This window comes from Ursus arctos, unplaced genomic scaffold (assembly GCF_023065955.2).
Source record: "Ursus arctos isolate Adak ecotype North America unplaced genomic scaffold, UrsArc2.0 scaffold_8, whole genome shotgun sequence".
Classification (NCBI taxonomy): Eukaryota; Metazoa; Chordata; class Mammalia; order Carnivora; family Ursidae; genus Ursus; species Ursus arctos.
In genome coordinates, this window is record NW_026623100.1 from 61,626,572 (window position 1) to 61,642,919 (window position 16,348).

The following is a 16,348-nucleotide window of genomic DNA, read 5'->3' on the forward strand; positions in this document are numbered from 1 at the left end:
GCTTTGCCTTACACACAGATGTGTGCCTTACACATCTCTGTAAAGACCATCTTTCCAAATAACATCACATTCTGAGGTACTGGGTGTTAGGACTCCAACATATGTTATTCTGGGGCAGATAATTCAACTCACAGCACATTCCAGCAGCCACTGCAGAATGTTGGTCTTGATTCAGACAGAGGTCACTCCAGGCTCATTATGAACCTCTCTGGGGCTCAACTTCTCCCCTGTAATGGGTAAGACAGGTGATCTTAGACCCTCTTCCAGCTCTAAAATCTCTCTTCCCTTCATCAACATGTACCCATTTGATGTTTATTTCCCATGTGCCTGGCTCTCTGCTAAGGAATCTCTCAATAATGGGTTAAACATTTGAAAAACACTTGAAACCAGTGAAATGACACCTGTCTCTAAAGGTCCTAAGGCTCACAGTGTTGCCAGGTAAACTGGGGAGACCTCGGGCCCTGAAGCCTCGATCCAGCCTGTCTCAAAGATGTCATCAAAGGCTCGTGGTCTCATTTTGAGAAAGAATTCAAAAGCAGACACAGCATGGTGGGTGAGCAGTACAAGCCAGAAAGTTTATTTCAGTGAAAGTACACACTTGAGATGTGAGAGTGGGTGTGGGGGGCAGGGAGAGAGAGAGAAAGATGGGGGAGGGGCTGCACGCACCTCGGAGTTCGGGTTTCTATATAGTTTCTATAAAAGTATTGATGTTAACAAGAGGGTGGAATATTCATTGCTTGTAGTGGGGATTTCTTGGAAGCAGGGTTTCATGCTTTTTCTTCCTTATTTGGTCAAGGGTTTCCTGTCATGGCACCCGCCATCTTGGGCCTGTCTGGTTTGATCTTGTTTCTCGCTGCTTTGTTTTTGCCGGCTGCCAGGACAGTCTTCTAACTTCCCCAATAGCCAGTCATGTCTTCCTCTTTGCTGGCCTCCAGATATCCTGGCAGTGGGCCATCAGAGGTGGGGTATATTCTGAGGACAGATGGGCTGACCAGGACCCATCCAAGCCCAGTTCCCATCATCCTGGGACTCCACATGCCCCTCAGCCCTACTTAACAGCTTCCCATCTCCTCACACATCTGGAATACCAGCCTTTTCACCTCAGCTCTGGTACCTGAGCCACAGCGGCCCCCTCAGCCTCACCAGGAGAGCTACTGATGCAGAACTACAAATATTGTCCTTAGTGACAAAATTATCCCATGAAGGCAGGGAGACACACCCACTCAGCAGGCAGCTTGCAGCTGACAAGTCTCCCCCAAAACACCCAGCAGCCAAGCTCCCAAGTGCTTCTTAGCACCAGTGTCTGCTTCACTAACATCTCCTCACACAGACATCTTGAGCCCGGGGAAGTGAAATGGACACACAGGTTTGCAACCCCCCTACAGGCCCATCGTGGTCCGTGGGAAAAGCTGGTGGAAAACATTGGCATGTGCCTTCCCCCTGGTGGGAGTGCATGATCCATTTTCTTTTTCCTTTTCTTTCTCCACCCACTGCTCCTCATGAAAAAAATTTAAACTACAGAAACATGCAAAGAAGGCATGAATATAATCAGCCACAGTCTTACCATACAGAGGCAGTTATTGTGACATCTTGACATTTTTGCTTCCAGAATTTTCCTGAACCATTGTGAAACGTAATTGAAATCATATTGAATATATTATTTTGAGTTCCATTTTTTATTCATTTGATAGTTTCATAGCATTTTGCTAAAGTTGGTTATTAGTCAACTTCATCATGAATATCGTGGGGGAGATTGGCAACCCCATTGATGAAGCAGAAATTCAGTGTGAGTCAGTTCTTTGGCTCCATTGGTGGTTGCCTTTCACGTTGACTTTAAGATTTCTTCAGACCCAGGGGGCCGTTGTTTACCATGACAACACTCCCCTCAGATTGCAAGCCCTCCTGCCAGGCCGCTAATTAAAGAAAAACTGGGCAAGGCACCTGTTGTTGGTTGGTACTTCAGTGAGAGAAGTGAGCAAGTCTGGGTCTAAACATGGGACAACTGTCGCCCCAGGAACAGCGCCAATGTTTTCTCAGTATCTTAGCTACCAGGACAATCCACATGAACTGGGGACAAGTCTTGTCCTACGTGTCCTGTGGGGTCAGAGATGGCGAGAGTCAGCTCAGGTGGGCAAGGTCCAGCTTGCACAAACTCCGCCACCCCAGATACGGCCCACCCACTGCATTTAGTGCTTAGTGACTCTGCATGGTCCTTACTGATCCGCTCCATTGCAAAGACAAATTAACGGAGGCCTAGAGATTTTGATGACCAAGGGGCCAAGCTGGGATTCTAATCCAAATCCAGAGATTTTTACACCACAACCATATTGCCTCTGGAGGTCACTGAGAAGCCTCCCTTCCTCAAGCAAACTAATAAGATATTCATTCCTACTGAAAATCTTCTCTCCGAAAATAAAGACCCCTAGTATGGTTGGTAGAGTGGATGAAGTGGTATGATAGGTAGGTCCTGGCTCAGGACTGGGACATGCAGTCTCTCTACTCGACTGAGAGCCACCTGCTGGCACGTTGAGAGCCGATGGTTCTGCCAAGTAAGGAGACTCCAGGCATTGCCCTGAATTGTCCTTGACTGAAGAGTCACGCCATCCAAGAGCACGCCACCTCCCCAAAGACCGCTTGCATTCAGTTACTGGGCCATGTGGGGGATATGAAAGGCTTGCCCTCATGCCTCAAAGTGGAACAATTCTGAAGGTCCATCCAGAGTCTAGACCAGCCATGGGGGTCCGCCGAGACCTTTGTTGCGATAGCTTCTATCTGGGTCCTTCTGCCTAGCACCTCCCACTTCCCTCATTGCCCTGTAGGCTCTGATCCCAGCAACACTCCCCAGTAAAGCTTCTGCACATAAAGCTCCTTCTCGGAGTCTGTTTCTCAGGAACTTGCCCTAAGACCTTAGACGATTAATCATTTGCATGCTATGAATGAAGGGGATATAGAAATACACATTTTCCTTCCACAACTCCTGGAATCTAGCATACTCCCCTAGTACCACACTGAGGGAAGAGGGTCTTCTCTGCAAGAGAGGGCTGCGGTAGGCGGATAGAGCACTCTGAGAAGGAGCAGGCTGGGTGGGGTGGCAGAGCTGGGGACTTTCAGCTGCCAGAGGGGGTGGCGCGTGCACTGAGCAATTGGAAATGCCCCCACTCATGAGGGAGACAGGAGAGAGGGACCCAGGAGGTAAGAAAGACATTAAACCCATGGCTCTCAATCCAAACTATACATTACAATTGCTCAAGGACCTTTATTTTTTTAAATTATTTTTTTAATTACTATGATATGTTAGTCACCATACAGTACATTATTAGCTTTTGATGTAGTGTTCCATGATTCATTGTTTGTGTATAACACCCAGTGCTCCATGCAATACATGCCCTCCTTAATACCCATCACCGGGCTAACACATCCCCCAACCCCCTCCCCTCTATTACTGCCAGGAGTGCCCTTACTCAACCCCAAGTGTCCGACTTGACTGATCTGGGGGAGGGTATTTTTTTAAAAATCTCCCCAGGTTGTTCTAATGCACAGCCAAGATCTCGAGAATCATCTGGCGAACAGAGGTGGGCAGAGGTGGCCTCTATTATCTACAAGTTTACTCTGACCACTGGGAGAACGGCCCTGACTTACCACGAAGATGCCCTCCAGGGCCCCTGGCATGCTCACAGACGGCAGCCCTACCTCCTGACCCTGTGAAGGCCCGACGACCCTCTGACACCACCAGCATCCTGGCAGGGCCCATGCGTGCATGTGGGGTGGGGGGTGCCTTTCCTAAGCAGTGGGCCAGCAGCAACCAGGGCTGCTACAGGGATCTGTTCTCAGAGCTGTCTCCTGGGACGCCTGTTAACCTGTGGATTCTCGCACCCTACCCCAAACCTCCTAAATGGAAATCTCTAGATTTTGTAACAACCCCTCCCCCAGCGAACCTTAGGTATCTAAGTTCGAGAAGCACTGCTGAGAGCTCACCACCGAGAGCTCTCTCTTACATCTCGTACGCCAGTTCACTGGGGTGGAAGTTTCGTTTTTGATGCAGGAAAGGAGGTCTCCCAACTCCTTCCTTGCTCGCACTTGAGTAGGCGTGAGTTCAAGTTCCCCAGTGAGCCAATCAGCTTGCTGATGAGTATCCGAGTGTCTGAGCCGAGTGGGAGAATCCTCTGCCGTGGAACCTTTAGGGTTAGTTTTTTTCCTTTTAGCAGCTACGGTAAACATCGCTACATCGCTGAGTGAATTGTCCCAAATATTTTTTTTTTCACATTGTGCAGTTGAATTGACAGTTTTGCATAATAAAAGGTTAACATGATGAGCAAACAAGAAATGAATAAAGCTTGATTGTTCAGACGCAGAATTTGCAACAGAACACACTGTACTTATCTCTATGCTCGGTCCATTGTCATGATTGACCTCTCAAGATGTAAGTATGGCTCTAGGATGGATAAAAATAGATATTAATAGGCTTGTACACAACCTCCCAGTAGCATCGCCTTATCAAGGAGGCACGACTATTTCTCTGACCTCCCATTTTGGCTTTCTGTGATCATAACCGGCATATCTCTGTTCCTCATCGACGGTAGTGCTTGGCAGTTTCAGCTTCCTCATTTCATTACTTTGTGATGGCGCCAGCATCCATATTAATGAAATTATTTTGATTATCTTTCATAACTAGTGTGTCAGTGGGCAGTTAGCTGCCCTGTCAAGGACCCCACGAGGATCTTCAGTGGCTTCAGACCCCAGGGTCTCCTCCTTTCTCTCTTCTCTAAGGCCCCTGCCTGATTTCCTCTTTCCTTTGGGGATTCATTTATTTGCCCTCTTGTAGTATTTTTGTCACACCCAAGACTGGCTTAGATGCAGACAGTCCCTTCGGGACACCCCCTTCTCTAGGTCCCCCCAACTGGGCTTCATTAGTTTTCTTGTTCAGTATGTTGGGGGACAGATGGAGAAGCCCAGAAATCCACAGGAGGAAGTTGTGCTGGTTTAACCAGACCCTCCAAGAACATTTTCTTCAAGGATCCCGGGGGTCTCTCCCATTGGGCGGGACGGGGGACCTCTATTCAAGGCAACTGACTCAAAACTAAGAGCCCGATGTGAATTTGGCGATTTAGATCCGGTGGATTCTCAGTCCCTGCGAGAACCCGCTTGTGACTCCTTTGTTCTGGGCACGTCCCCTCTTCCTCCTCAAGGTCTGGTCACCCCAGAGATTGGTCACAGACTTTTCTGAGCAAGTGGGATATTTCCCCACGTGTTCACCAACGCCCTTCCCCTGTCTTCAAGCCATTCTGCACCAGCTTTGCACACTTATTATTTGTACTTGGCCCCACTCCATCCCATTTTTGTTTTCCTTTCAGGAGGAAGGATGGGTTTTCCGCAGGGCCCCAGCTTAGCTAAAGAATGAAAGTAAGCAATAAGGCTTATTCCAACCCTTGCTCATCCACCCACATGCATTGACTTGCCTAAGCCTCCTTGCCTCAAATTCCTGAGAACTTGGTTCCTGGAGATGCAATCAAAGAAGGAAGCAGCCATGACAGTCCTCTCTCCTGTCCCCTCACCACGTGTTGTCCCAGGACAGTCCTGGTCTGTGCGTCCTCCTCCGGTTACGGTGACGGTGACCACCCTTGGACTGTGCTTCCCCCCACCCCGGGGTCCACCCAAGTCGCTCACCCCAAGGGATGCTGGAACATTGAAAGGGGCAGAGCAAGCGCCTAGCAACCCTGCCCTGATGTAGACGCGCATCTCCCAGAGCGTTGCCTTCCTGCCTCTTCAGCACAAGCAGGACGTGGGTCTCTCCGGGCCCTGTCCAAGAGCACACCAGAAGGCAGGGGAGGGGGGCGTTTCTCCCAGCGCGCCCACGACCAAGGATTCTCCATCAGTAGCAGAGCTCGGCTCTCCTGGGCCAGATGCTTCTCTTTTTCAGTTCAGCAACACGCGGCAACACCAGAAACAAACCGTGTGCACCCGTCTCTGTTGGTTTCTTCAGGCAGGTCTTACACGGTGCAGACTGACTTGCCGTTGAGACAGAACTTCCACGCACACGCGCACATGCCTTCCTTCCCCTCTCTGGACCTTCTCTTTGTCTGCGTTGGCTTTCCCTTTCCGGCCTGGGTTATCCTCTCTGTCCTTCCCGTACGTGTCCCTGGTTTCCAGCTGAGAAGTCCCAGCTCTCTTCTCACCTGGCTCTCCGGAACTTCCACCAGCCAGGTACTATGTCTGGTTGTACTAACTCGTAGCCGCCACTTACTGACTCGCTCCTGGGAACCGGACGGAGCATGAAGCACCTAAGCTGCCTTTGCTTGTTTTCATTCTCACGGTGCCTGCTGAGTTCGAGTCTGTTATCGTCAGCATTTGGGGGTTGAGGAAACAGGTGTGGAGTTAAGTAGCTTGTCTGAAATTCCACAGGAAGTAAGTGTTGGGGCCCGGACACTACGATTTGAAAACTCGAGGGCGTATAATGCTTCCCTTGAAGGTAATGCTGGATCTGTCACCTCTTGATCTGAGCCGAAGAACGTGACTGGGGAGTTCATAACCCACCCGGAACACAGTCCGTGGCCCAGCAAACTCAAGCTGGGTCAGCCTCCGGCCACTTCATACTTTTTGGCACTAACAAAAATCAACCCACTTTGTTGACTTGGTTTTTTCACCCACGGAGGAATGTAAAAATAATGAAACGGTTAGATGATCTTTTAACCATATGGCAAACATTCTGCATACCTGTCTGCCCTATCACAACAGTCCCCTGTCGTATTTTGAAGGGACATTTGATTTAATCTCCTAAATCAACACTGTATTTGTTATCTTATTAAAAAAAAAAAGGATGGAACTTATCAAAATGAACAGGACTGGGGACAGCTTACCTTGAGGACGTCCTAGAGGAAGGTGATGGGAAAGGGCTACAAAGAGGTCTTTGGGGTAATAGTAATGGTCTGTCTCATCATCAGCGTGCTGGTAACTTGGGTTTTATGCCGTGAAATGTTCATCAGGCTGTCCTCTGGGATTTGTACTTTCTCACCACTCTGACCCCTGCCTGGACCACCTCCACCACTCTCTTCTCTTGGTAGGGTCCTCTTCCATCCATCCCTCTTTAGGGGGCCTCCCACGACTCCTCCGTCAAGCTGAGGTGCCCCTGGTATAGGCGCTCATAGATGCACATACCCCTCCACAGCTCTGATCACAAGTAAAATCCTCCAACTATTTTTGTCATGTACGTCTCTCTTGCTAGACTCCAAGCAGCCGGGCTTGCTGTGTCTCCCGGGCCTGGCACAGTGCCTGGCACAGCTGGCTGTCATGGAGGCCTCTGTAAAGGAATGATGGCGGGGGGAGGGAGGGAAGCGGGAGGAGAGCTAGAACAGAGGGCCAGAGGGAAGGAAGTGAGAGGAAGGAGAAGCAGCAGCAGGGCGGGGAAGAGCTGCGTCTCCCGGGACCTGGCATCTTGAGGTATGGCTAGAGATGGGCAAGAGGGAGCCCTTGGGAGTGTTTACTTGAATAGATGAAGACTCTCCCGAGGAAGAAGTCACCCCAAGGGAAGGCAGACTCACGGTGGGCGAGATTGGCTCCAGGACTGCAGCCTGGGTTCACCAAGGGAGGGCGGAGACCCCGAGCGCAGCCTGGCTCAGGGGTTCTCCTGGCTCAGAGGAGGGGGCACACTAGAGCAATTTCTCTGCCAGTTCTGTAGGACCCAGAGCAGGGGAGCAGGGGGAGTCAGCTGCAGGGTGCAGATGGCAGCCTCTGGGATGGCCGTGACGCTGGCAGAGGTGACCTCAGCCTGGGGTGATGCCTGCATTTCCTACATCCAGCGGCCCCAGCAGGGTCTGCGCATTGGATGTGATGGCAGAGGCCGGGGTGGGCCATCCTGTGCCCTGAAGGCAGGCCTGACTCAGTGGAAGAGGAGGCGGGTCCTACGTGGGGACCAGAGACCGCATCTCCGGGCAAATGCGAACTGCTCAGTGAGGGAAGAATGTGAGGGGCTTGCCACACTTCCTTCTCACCTGGAGGAAGACCAGCCAGAAAATTATGATAGAGGTCACCCAGTTTACAGCCCCAGGCTGGATTTCTCTGGAAAACACATCCCTGAGGGCTGGCTTCCAAAGAGCACGTATGAACGAGGAAGGAGAACACCAAAGAACCAGTGAAGCCCCAAAAGAAAAGAGCCCCTTGGATTTGAAAAGTCTTCTTTCCAGAATCCCCCACACATCCCCAGTTACTTGTATGTCTCCTGGCATCAAGAATGCGCCTTTGGGAGATAATTCCCCTCCCCCATTTTTAAAAGATTTTTATTTATTTATTTGTCAGAGACAGCACACAAGCAGGGGAAGCAGCAGGCTCCCCACTGAGCAAGGAACCCAATGCCGGACTCGATCCCAGGACTCTGGGATCATGACCTGAGCCGAAGGCAGACACTTAACCAACTGAGCCACCCAGGTGTCCTGAGACAGTTCCCCTTCTAACTCCATACTCCCAAATCTTGCCCTGGGGCAACATCAAAAAAATATTTGATGACATGGGAGAAGAAAAAATCACCAGTAAGCAGAAAAACTCCCAGTTAGTTTTCTTTAGGCACTGTCTCAAGATACACTTATGTGGGTAGGACCTTCTAAAGCATTTTCACACAGTATTTTTCTGAAACTCTGGCTTTCAAGTGTTTTTGATAGCATGCCTTATTAGTAAAATCATTTTGCATACACACCACAAATAGAGATCTATTTATTCATTAATTATATTCATACAATAGTGTGTTTATTGCTGACTGTATTTACAGTTAAAGTTCCAGCAGCGTGTATCCCCTGGGGTGCAGGCGCTCCAGTAAATAAATAGGAAGGAGACCAGGCAAGCCTCATAACCCTCCTATCACATAGTCAACCATGACTCAGAGGGCAAGGGACTGGCCCAAGTCAGACAGCTAGGAATTGTGGAAGTGGGATTAAAGCCCACTTCCAATGGTTGAGGGACCCCTCCCCATCCACCGGGCTGCCTCCCTGGCGCTCGATCTCAGCCACACTGTGCAAGTGCTCCAATTCTTCCTTCCCTGTTCCAGATCCATCTTTTCCCAACCATCGCAGTCTGAGGATGGATCCAGTCACATCAGTTCCTGGTGATTTCTACATTTTTTTCTTGCTTTCCCTATTTTATCATCCTCACCTGGAACACAGGGTGAGCCGTGCTATCGGGGTTCTCATCTCTTTCCTTGGGATCTGTTAAGCAGCAAGGATGCAGACCTTGCCCTGGGGCTCACCAAGCCCAGGGGTTAATGTGTTCCTCCACCTGTTGGTGGAAAGAGATGCTCGCCCCAGCAGAGAGCCCATGCGATATGACTTACTTGATATGCAACGCATGGTAACCGCCCTTCACTGAGAATGCTCTGAGAGGGCTTCTGTAGAAACACGCATTCGCCCATTCCTGACTCCCGGTGTAAATACTTGGAAACAATGAAAAAACCACACCCCAGGCAGGCAAGAAATTGGCCGCTCCGCTAGGGGCTCCCGGAAGTGAGCTGGGATTAGGAGGGGACGGGACGGGGAAGACCTTGCAGTTGAACACAATATCCTCTCTCCAGGAGGCCTGGAGGTCTGGTCCAGGAGTCATTGTTTAACTAAGGTGGGGCTCTCCCTGGTGAGCCCTATATAAGGAGGAGCCTGCTGCGGAGAAAAGCCCGGACTCTGCCAACATTGCTGGCCTGTGTCTCCTCCCGAGGCTGCGACCTTCCTCTGCCACTGACACTCACCATCCCACAAAGCTGCTGCTGCTGAACCTGGGGAACCTGGCCAGCCCTCACCTGGCTCCCGCCAGGAATACCGCTGACCTCAGATCCGCCCGTCCAGGAAGCAGGTAGGATGTGAGTGGTGACCTCCCGGGCTTTGGACCAAGGTAATGGTCGAAACTGCAGTGAGCATACGAATTCCCCTAGAGAGCGTCTTAATTACATAGATTCTAAGTCTCCCCAGCAGAGAGATGTATTCAGAAGCTCCAAAAACCTGGGACTTCTGGTGCAAATGGTCCGAGGTTAGGCTTGAAGGAAAACTAGGGCGAAAGACGAGTTGGCTCCCTAAGAGATCATCTAAGCCTGTATATGCCTCTAACGGCGAGTCACCTTTGCTTTTGTGCTCCAAGTCCCAACCTCGAGGGCTACCCTGACCATAAGGGATACTCTGATGGGAATAATCTTGTCTCTTTGTTCACCCATGTTCACTTTCTGACACGTAGTTCATGTTTCATATTTGCGGAAGGAAAGAATGGGGCCCAGGCCTTGCCTCTTGTTTTCTAATGATCTAGCTTAATAATTACAAGAACAAAGTTGAAAAATCTGGGTTAACCACGAGCCTGATCACTTCGGAGATTGAGACGTCTCCTGAGACCCTTAGAGCTTATAGTCAATGCCTGTGCCTCTGGGGCGGCTCTGGTGGGGTCATCTGGAGATGTGATTCTGTGCTTAGGGAGACAGAGCTCTGGCTGTTGGGCTTGAACCCAAGCTAACGAGACTAGAGTAAGTGCAAACCTCTTCCCTCTGCAGTTACAGTTGGGTTATGACCTGCCAACTGCCCTGCTTGTCCCAGGAAAGACACAGAACTTCGCTGATCCCCAGGTGGCATCAATAAGAGTGATTTCAGCCTATCTTCTTGAATTGTTCCACCTGTCCCAGTTGTCCCAGCTGGACCTAAACTTTTTTTTTTCCCCTGGGTGATATCTTCAGGAGGACTCAATACTTAGCACATTGGGTGACAAGAATCTAACCCAGGTGTTTGCGCCTCCTTCTCCCCCCTCCTTCCCCGGGACAGTCCTGATGCAGATTCGCATAGGAAGGCTCTGAAAAGGGCCAAAACAAAGAAACTGGTCCAACTGAGTAGGCCAGCGCTTCCCCTCCCCACAGCCGGGCTGGAAGCACTGCTTCGGGCCCTGGCCATCCTGGGTGCCGTCTGGCTTCTGTCTTGATCCCTGAATTCTCAGGGAACTCTTCTTTACCATGCACTGCTTTCTGCTTTGCACAAATCGTTTTGAATAAAAAATTCTGTGATCTAATGGAAAGGCTGTGCATGCCCACCAGTCTGCAAAGCTGGTTCCCCCAATAAACAACCAGGAGCCCTTGGCCTCTGGATGAACGTTCTCACTCTGCCAAAACAGCCACAAGGGAACTTTGGTTCATTTCTCTCTGAAATGATGGCCCCTTGGGCAGTACTCTGCCTTCCAGTCACTGGCTGGGTCAGCCCTGTGGTGTCCGCCTCCCATACCCGTGGCTCAGGCCTGCCCAGGACCTCCTGCAGCTCAGAGAACTGAGCCGGACCCCATCACAGTGTGTGGACCACAGACCCCGAGAGGTGTGTCTCCATCGGAAGTGACCACACACCTGCTTCAGGAGACGTGGCCGGTGACCCACATCTGGATCAGTGCTGGGCACAGGAGAGGTCCTAGGTTCTCGCCAAATATCACGGCTTGTCCCCAGTCTAATCCTTCGCCAGAAGTGGCTGCCAACCTGTAGACTACATCATTATGCTGCATGTCCCAAATCCCCGGCATCCTGCCAAGTACTAAAGTTAAACTTTTAGACGGCCTTACCTTGGGGAGAAACTAGGGGCAGAGGCCTTCAGGAGGGGCTGGCTCCTAGGACCCCGGACCGCCAGCCACCGCGGGCACATCCCTTCAACTCCGAGGCCTTCCTGATCCAGCACCGCCGTCTCGCTCTGACACGGTCTGCAAACCCTGCCTTCTTCCTGTGACCACGTCACCTTCCCCAGATGGGCACGGGCCTTCCCACGGCTCCCTTGGGGCCTCGCCTGTTCTGGCACAGAGCCCAGGCAGCAGGAGGGAGGCGGAAGCTTCCTGGGGTGGCATCTCCTCCTGCCTCAAGCTGACGTTCTGAAGGCACGGGCCCTCTCCCTCCTGGCCCGCCCCTTCCCCTTCCCACCAGGGCCTTTCACAGCCCTGGCAGGCAGGCTCCTAGACCCTCTGCTCCTCTTTCTCCCATCTCCCCTGCCTACCCCTGCCCCCTTCCAATGCCCTGGCCTTCTTGGAATTTTTAAATGGTGGAATGAGAAAGAATGAAGGAAGGAGCATGGGAACCCTCAGAGGCCTAAACCCCCCTCAGCCTGCTTTTCTCTGCTTCATTCACCTGCTTGCTTTCTCTCTCTCTCTCTCTCTCTCTCTCTCTCACACACACACACACACACACACACACACTCAGTTTATTTTCATTTGTGGTGCTCTTTGACATACTTAATTCAGAAGATCTTTTCAAAAGACTTTCCTCTCCCACTGACCCATGCCCTGTCCGTGTCCCCTCAAGTGTGACCCCATCCACCTGGGTGGATCCTTGATTTCAGAAAAGGCTCAGAGCAAGCAGCTCAGCCTGGGCCTTCTCGGGACACACCACTGTCATAAGTCCTGGAGCTGGCTGGCCAAGGGAGTCTCTCGCTTAGAGTGCTTGGCTGCTGGTGCTACTAACCCTCTCTCTCCACCCCTTCCACCCCCACACCAATGTGGGAAGCAGCCACAGGCAGAGCCGGCACCAGGCTCCCAGTCCCGCACTCTGCCCCGTCACCCCTGTGGCCTCCCCAGCCTGAGATGCCCAGAAGTGCCAGGCGCACACTGGGATGCCTGAGCCCCAGCTGCTGGCGTCCCCGTGCTGTGGCCAGAGCCGTGCCCTGGATCTCACCCTACGGACCTGTTGTCACAGGAGGGGACTTCAGAGTGCTCCCTCTGGGGAGTCCCTGCCATTGTACACCTAAGTGCTCACATCTGAGGGGTAAGAAAGCCAGCGATGTTTGGGCTCCGTTTCAACACCACGGGATGCTGGGCTTGCGTGAGCAGGACTTTCCGTAGCAGGTTTTGGCCTTCTTGCTCTCCTGTTCTTCCTCGGGGTCTCCATCCCCACTGACCAATGGCTGTCTCTGTCTTTCCGTCTCCCTGCGCCTGTGTGTCGGGACTCTCTGTCCCTCTCCCTGTGTCTCTGTCTCCTCTGTTTCCTTTCCTTCTCTTTGTCTGCCTCTGCTGAAAGCCCAAGAAAACAGGCCAAGAGGAAATCATTTAAGAAGAAATTGATTATCTAACCATGGTATCCACTTCCAAAGAAACTTAAAGAGAAAAGGTCCTAAACTCAGGGCCCATGGGGCCTCCCTACACCTCTCTGGATCGTGCCTCTGGGAGGTGAGCAGTCTGGGGCCTGGGCTACCTGGGGAGTGTGGGTCAGAAATAGCAGCTCGTAAGACCCAGATTATATATGACAGGCCCCAATGTCCTAAGGCCCCCTAATTTGCTTAAGAAGGAGCTGGAATTAGCTAAGTAGAAAGTATATCTTCTGTTTTTGGGTGGGGAAAAAATCCATGCCCTAAAATCCCAAGATCATACCAAATATTACACAGAGTTTCTGGGGCGCATATAGTGACAGAACCCAGATAGGACGCTCTACCTTTTCCTCAGAATATGTCACCGGTCTACAGAGGAACTTTCTAGGTTTCCTCTGTGATTAAATGACACTTGTTGGAGAACTTCGGGGATGGGAAGGAGGGTCTTTTCATCAAAGGCAAGTTTCATTTTTTTGTATGTTTGCACATGATGAACCCAATTTAACTGAAAAGAACAGTATATTCAGTGGGTTCCTATTTCATTGTCTGCCCAGCAATATCAGGGTACATAAGAACCCACATTCTCCATTCCAGAAACATAACATTATGTTGGAAAGCAGCTACAAGAAAGTCCAGTCTCCCCAGAGTTCCAGTGGGGGAAACAGGCAAGGGGAGGGGGGCAGCGTGCCCGTGGCTCACGGCCTCCGTGGAGCAGTGCAGATCCCCTCTGCCTGGCAAGCGACCCTTCTGTTACCCCATGGGGGCTCCTGCGAGGGAAACATCGGCTGAGGTCTCTGAGCTTCTGGAGACCTAGGTCCCGGAAGGGGCTGAGTCCACACAGAGAGGACACCAGGGAGCGAGGAGGATGGGGCTGCCCTGTCTGGGGCCCCAGAGCGTGGTTTTGGCTTTCCGCCTCTCCCACACCAGGCTGTGCATCTCCTTGGCTGTCAGCCCGGGTACTGAACCCAGAGTCCCTGGAAGGCAAGGGGTGGTTCTGTTCGGAGCACTTACTCCTCTGCTACTGGCTCCAGGTCTGGGAGCTTTCCAAATCTGAAGCCATGCTAGAACCTTCTTCCATTTCTCTGGCTCCCATGGCCCTTGGTGGGTTAGAGAGGACCTCAGACCCCTCCCAGCCCTAATGACACAGAAAAGAAGATGCCCCTTGGCAGGGACAGTAACCTGCTCAGCTTGTAGGCCAGATTGCCCGCCTTGAAGCTGGGGACTGGGTGGGAGTCTCCGCTAAGTGCTGGCCAGACTCCTCTGACCAGAAGCCTCAGTTTCTCCTTCTGCACAGTGAGCCCACAGAGTCTTCCTCCGAGGCCTGCCTTTCTAGGGGCCACACACCCCACTCAACGGCTTTCAGGCCACAAAGGCCGGAAACTCACTGAGCTGATTCTGAAGTGGGGGAAGCACGGGTCTAGGTGTCAAGTTCTTTTCTAAGCCCTAAAATTCATGTTCATGGTCACCTTTACGCCCCCTCGTACTAGGTCTGGAGAAAGAGTCATGTGCCTTCCCAACTCACCATTTGTATATGTACAAAAGTCCCTTTTTCTCCTTTTGTTAATCTACCTCTCCCCCCTCACTCCTCTTCCCCTGTTTCCCACTGCCTTCATCTCTCCCTCTCCCCCTCCTCCTCCTCTCTCCTCCTTCCTCCCCCTCTTCCTCCCATACTCTGTCTACCTCTCGCTCCAACCCCCCTTCTCTCTCTCCGAAGCCCTGAGGTGTGCCTAGGTGTCAGAGAGCTGAGAGTGGTTTGCACGGGGCTTTTTTCCGCCAGAGAGCGGTTAAGTGCCTTATTCTCTCCGCTCGGGTGGCTAAATTATTCTCAATGTGTTAAACAGTGTAATTAAACACATACACACGCGAGTGCGCCGGGCCCCTTCCCCCACCCTCCTTCCTCGCTCCTTGTCAGCAGAGAGAGTGTCAGCCCCAGCCTTCAAGCTCTGTTAGTTTTAATTTGAGTTGTGGAATTAGTAATGGGTTTTGCTGGAACACTGTTGTGGGAAATAGATCGCTCCTCGTGCAGGGTTTGGGCACCATTTCAAATGAGTATTTGTTAAGGGGAAAACCATCCCTTGTCATGTTCTGCTACATTACATCAGATTTATTTCCATTGTTCTGAAAAACACCAGCCAGGAGAGAGCTGCGTGCATCACTCCCGGGCAGGGAACAATTGAACTCGGGCTTCCTGTTTCTCAGCTGATTGAAAACAAAATGCAAACAGCACCAGCCTGTGTTTCTGGGACATGCTAAGGTCCTCCTGGGGCCACAGACACCAGCTCAGGCCCTGCACCTGTCACTGTGAACCCTGCGGAGCTGCTGGCCGGTCCTTTCGGACCCCTGGCACAAAGTGACTGGATGGTTTGGTGGCAAAACTTGGATGTGGAGGAGGAGTGGTTGAGGGGAACCCCAGCAGGTCAAAGTTGAAAGAATCTGCCCAGTGCATGGATTCTTTGGTGCCACCCCCCCCCCTTAAGATGATTCGACCTCAGCTTGACCATTGCCACTGAAGAGTGCACGTGGGCATTCGTGCCTTCCGCAGATCTTTGCTTTGGCGCCATCCGATAAGGCAGCCACGGGCATGTGTGGATATTTACATTTAAATATAAATTAATTACAATAAGATAAAATTTAAAATTCACTTCCTTAGTTGCACTTGCCATATTTCCAGTGCTCCGTAGCCACGTGTGCTGGGCTATTGGGCACCACTCTGCGGATCTGGAGGGACTTACTGTGGGAAGTCCTGGAGGCAACAGGGCAATGGCTGGCATGCCCATCGCCTGTTACAGGGACATGGCCCCTGGGCTCAGGTTCGGAGCTAGGGCAGTGGGCCCCTGGGGAGATCCTGACCAGCCAATCATCAGGAGACCTCCCACATAGCTTTTCTTATGTCCCATGCCAAGCGCTTTATAAGCATCATGTCGTTTAATACCCACCTGGTGCTCTGAGGCTGGTTTCTTACCACCACCGCCAGCCCACTTCATTTGTAAGGAAAGGAGGCTTGGATAGTAGGAGATCACTCAGTCACTGAGCAGCATCTGAGGTCAAACTTAAGTTTAAAGTTTCAGGTTGATTCCCCATGCTTTTTTTTTTTTTTTTTTTTTTTTTTTTTAAAGATTTTATTTATTTATTTGACAGAGATAGAGACAGCCAGCGAGAGAGGGAACACAAGCAGGGGGAGTGGGAGAGGAAGAAGCAGGCTCATAGCAGAGGAGCCTGATGTGGGGCTCGATCCCAGAACGCCGGGATCACGCCCTGAGCCGAAGGCAGACGCTTAACCGCTGTGCCACCCAGGCGCC

General features: G+C 51.5%; 1 protein-coding gene and 1 long non-coding RNA gene across 2 annotated transcripts in view; one reads left to right on the forward strand and one right to left on the reverse strand.

The window, feature by feature from the left end:
- The window catches only part of LOC130543172 (uncharacterized), a 32,137-nt gene extending 20,464 nt beyond the window's left edge, over positions 1-11,673 (reverse strand). Inside the window, exons 1-2 of the long non-coding RNA XR_008958305.1 lie at positions 11,545-11,673; positions 133-227 (exon numbers count right to left, since the gene is read on the reverse strand). This is a non-coding gene — a long non-coding RNA (uncharacterized LOC130543172). The remainder of the gene's footprint in view (positions 1-132; positions 228-11,544) is intronic.
- CAPN13 (calpain 13) overlaps positions 9,577-16,348 on the forward strand; it is a 76,924-nt gene continuing 70,152 nt past the window's right edge. Inside the window, exon 1 of the mRNA XM_057309334.1 lies at positions 9,577-9,822. The gene's annotated coding sequence lies outside the window, so the exon portion shown is untranslated. The remainder of the gene's footprint in view (positions 9,823-16,348) is intronic.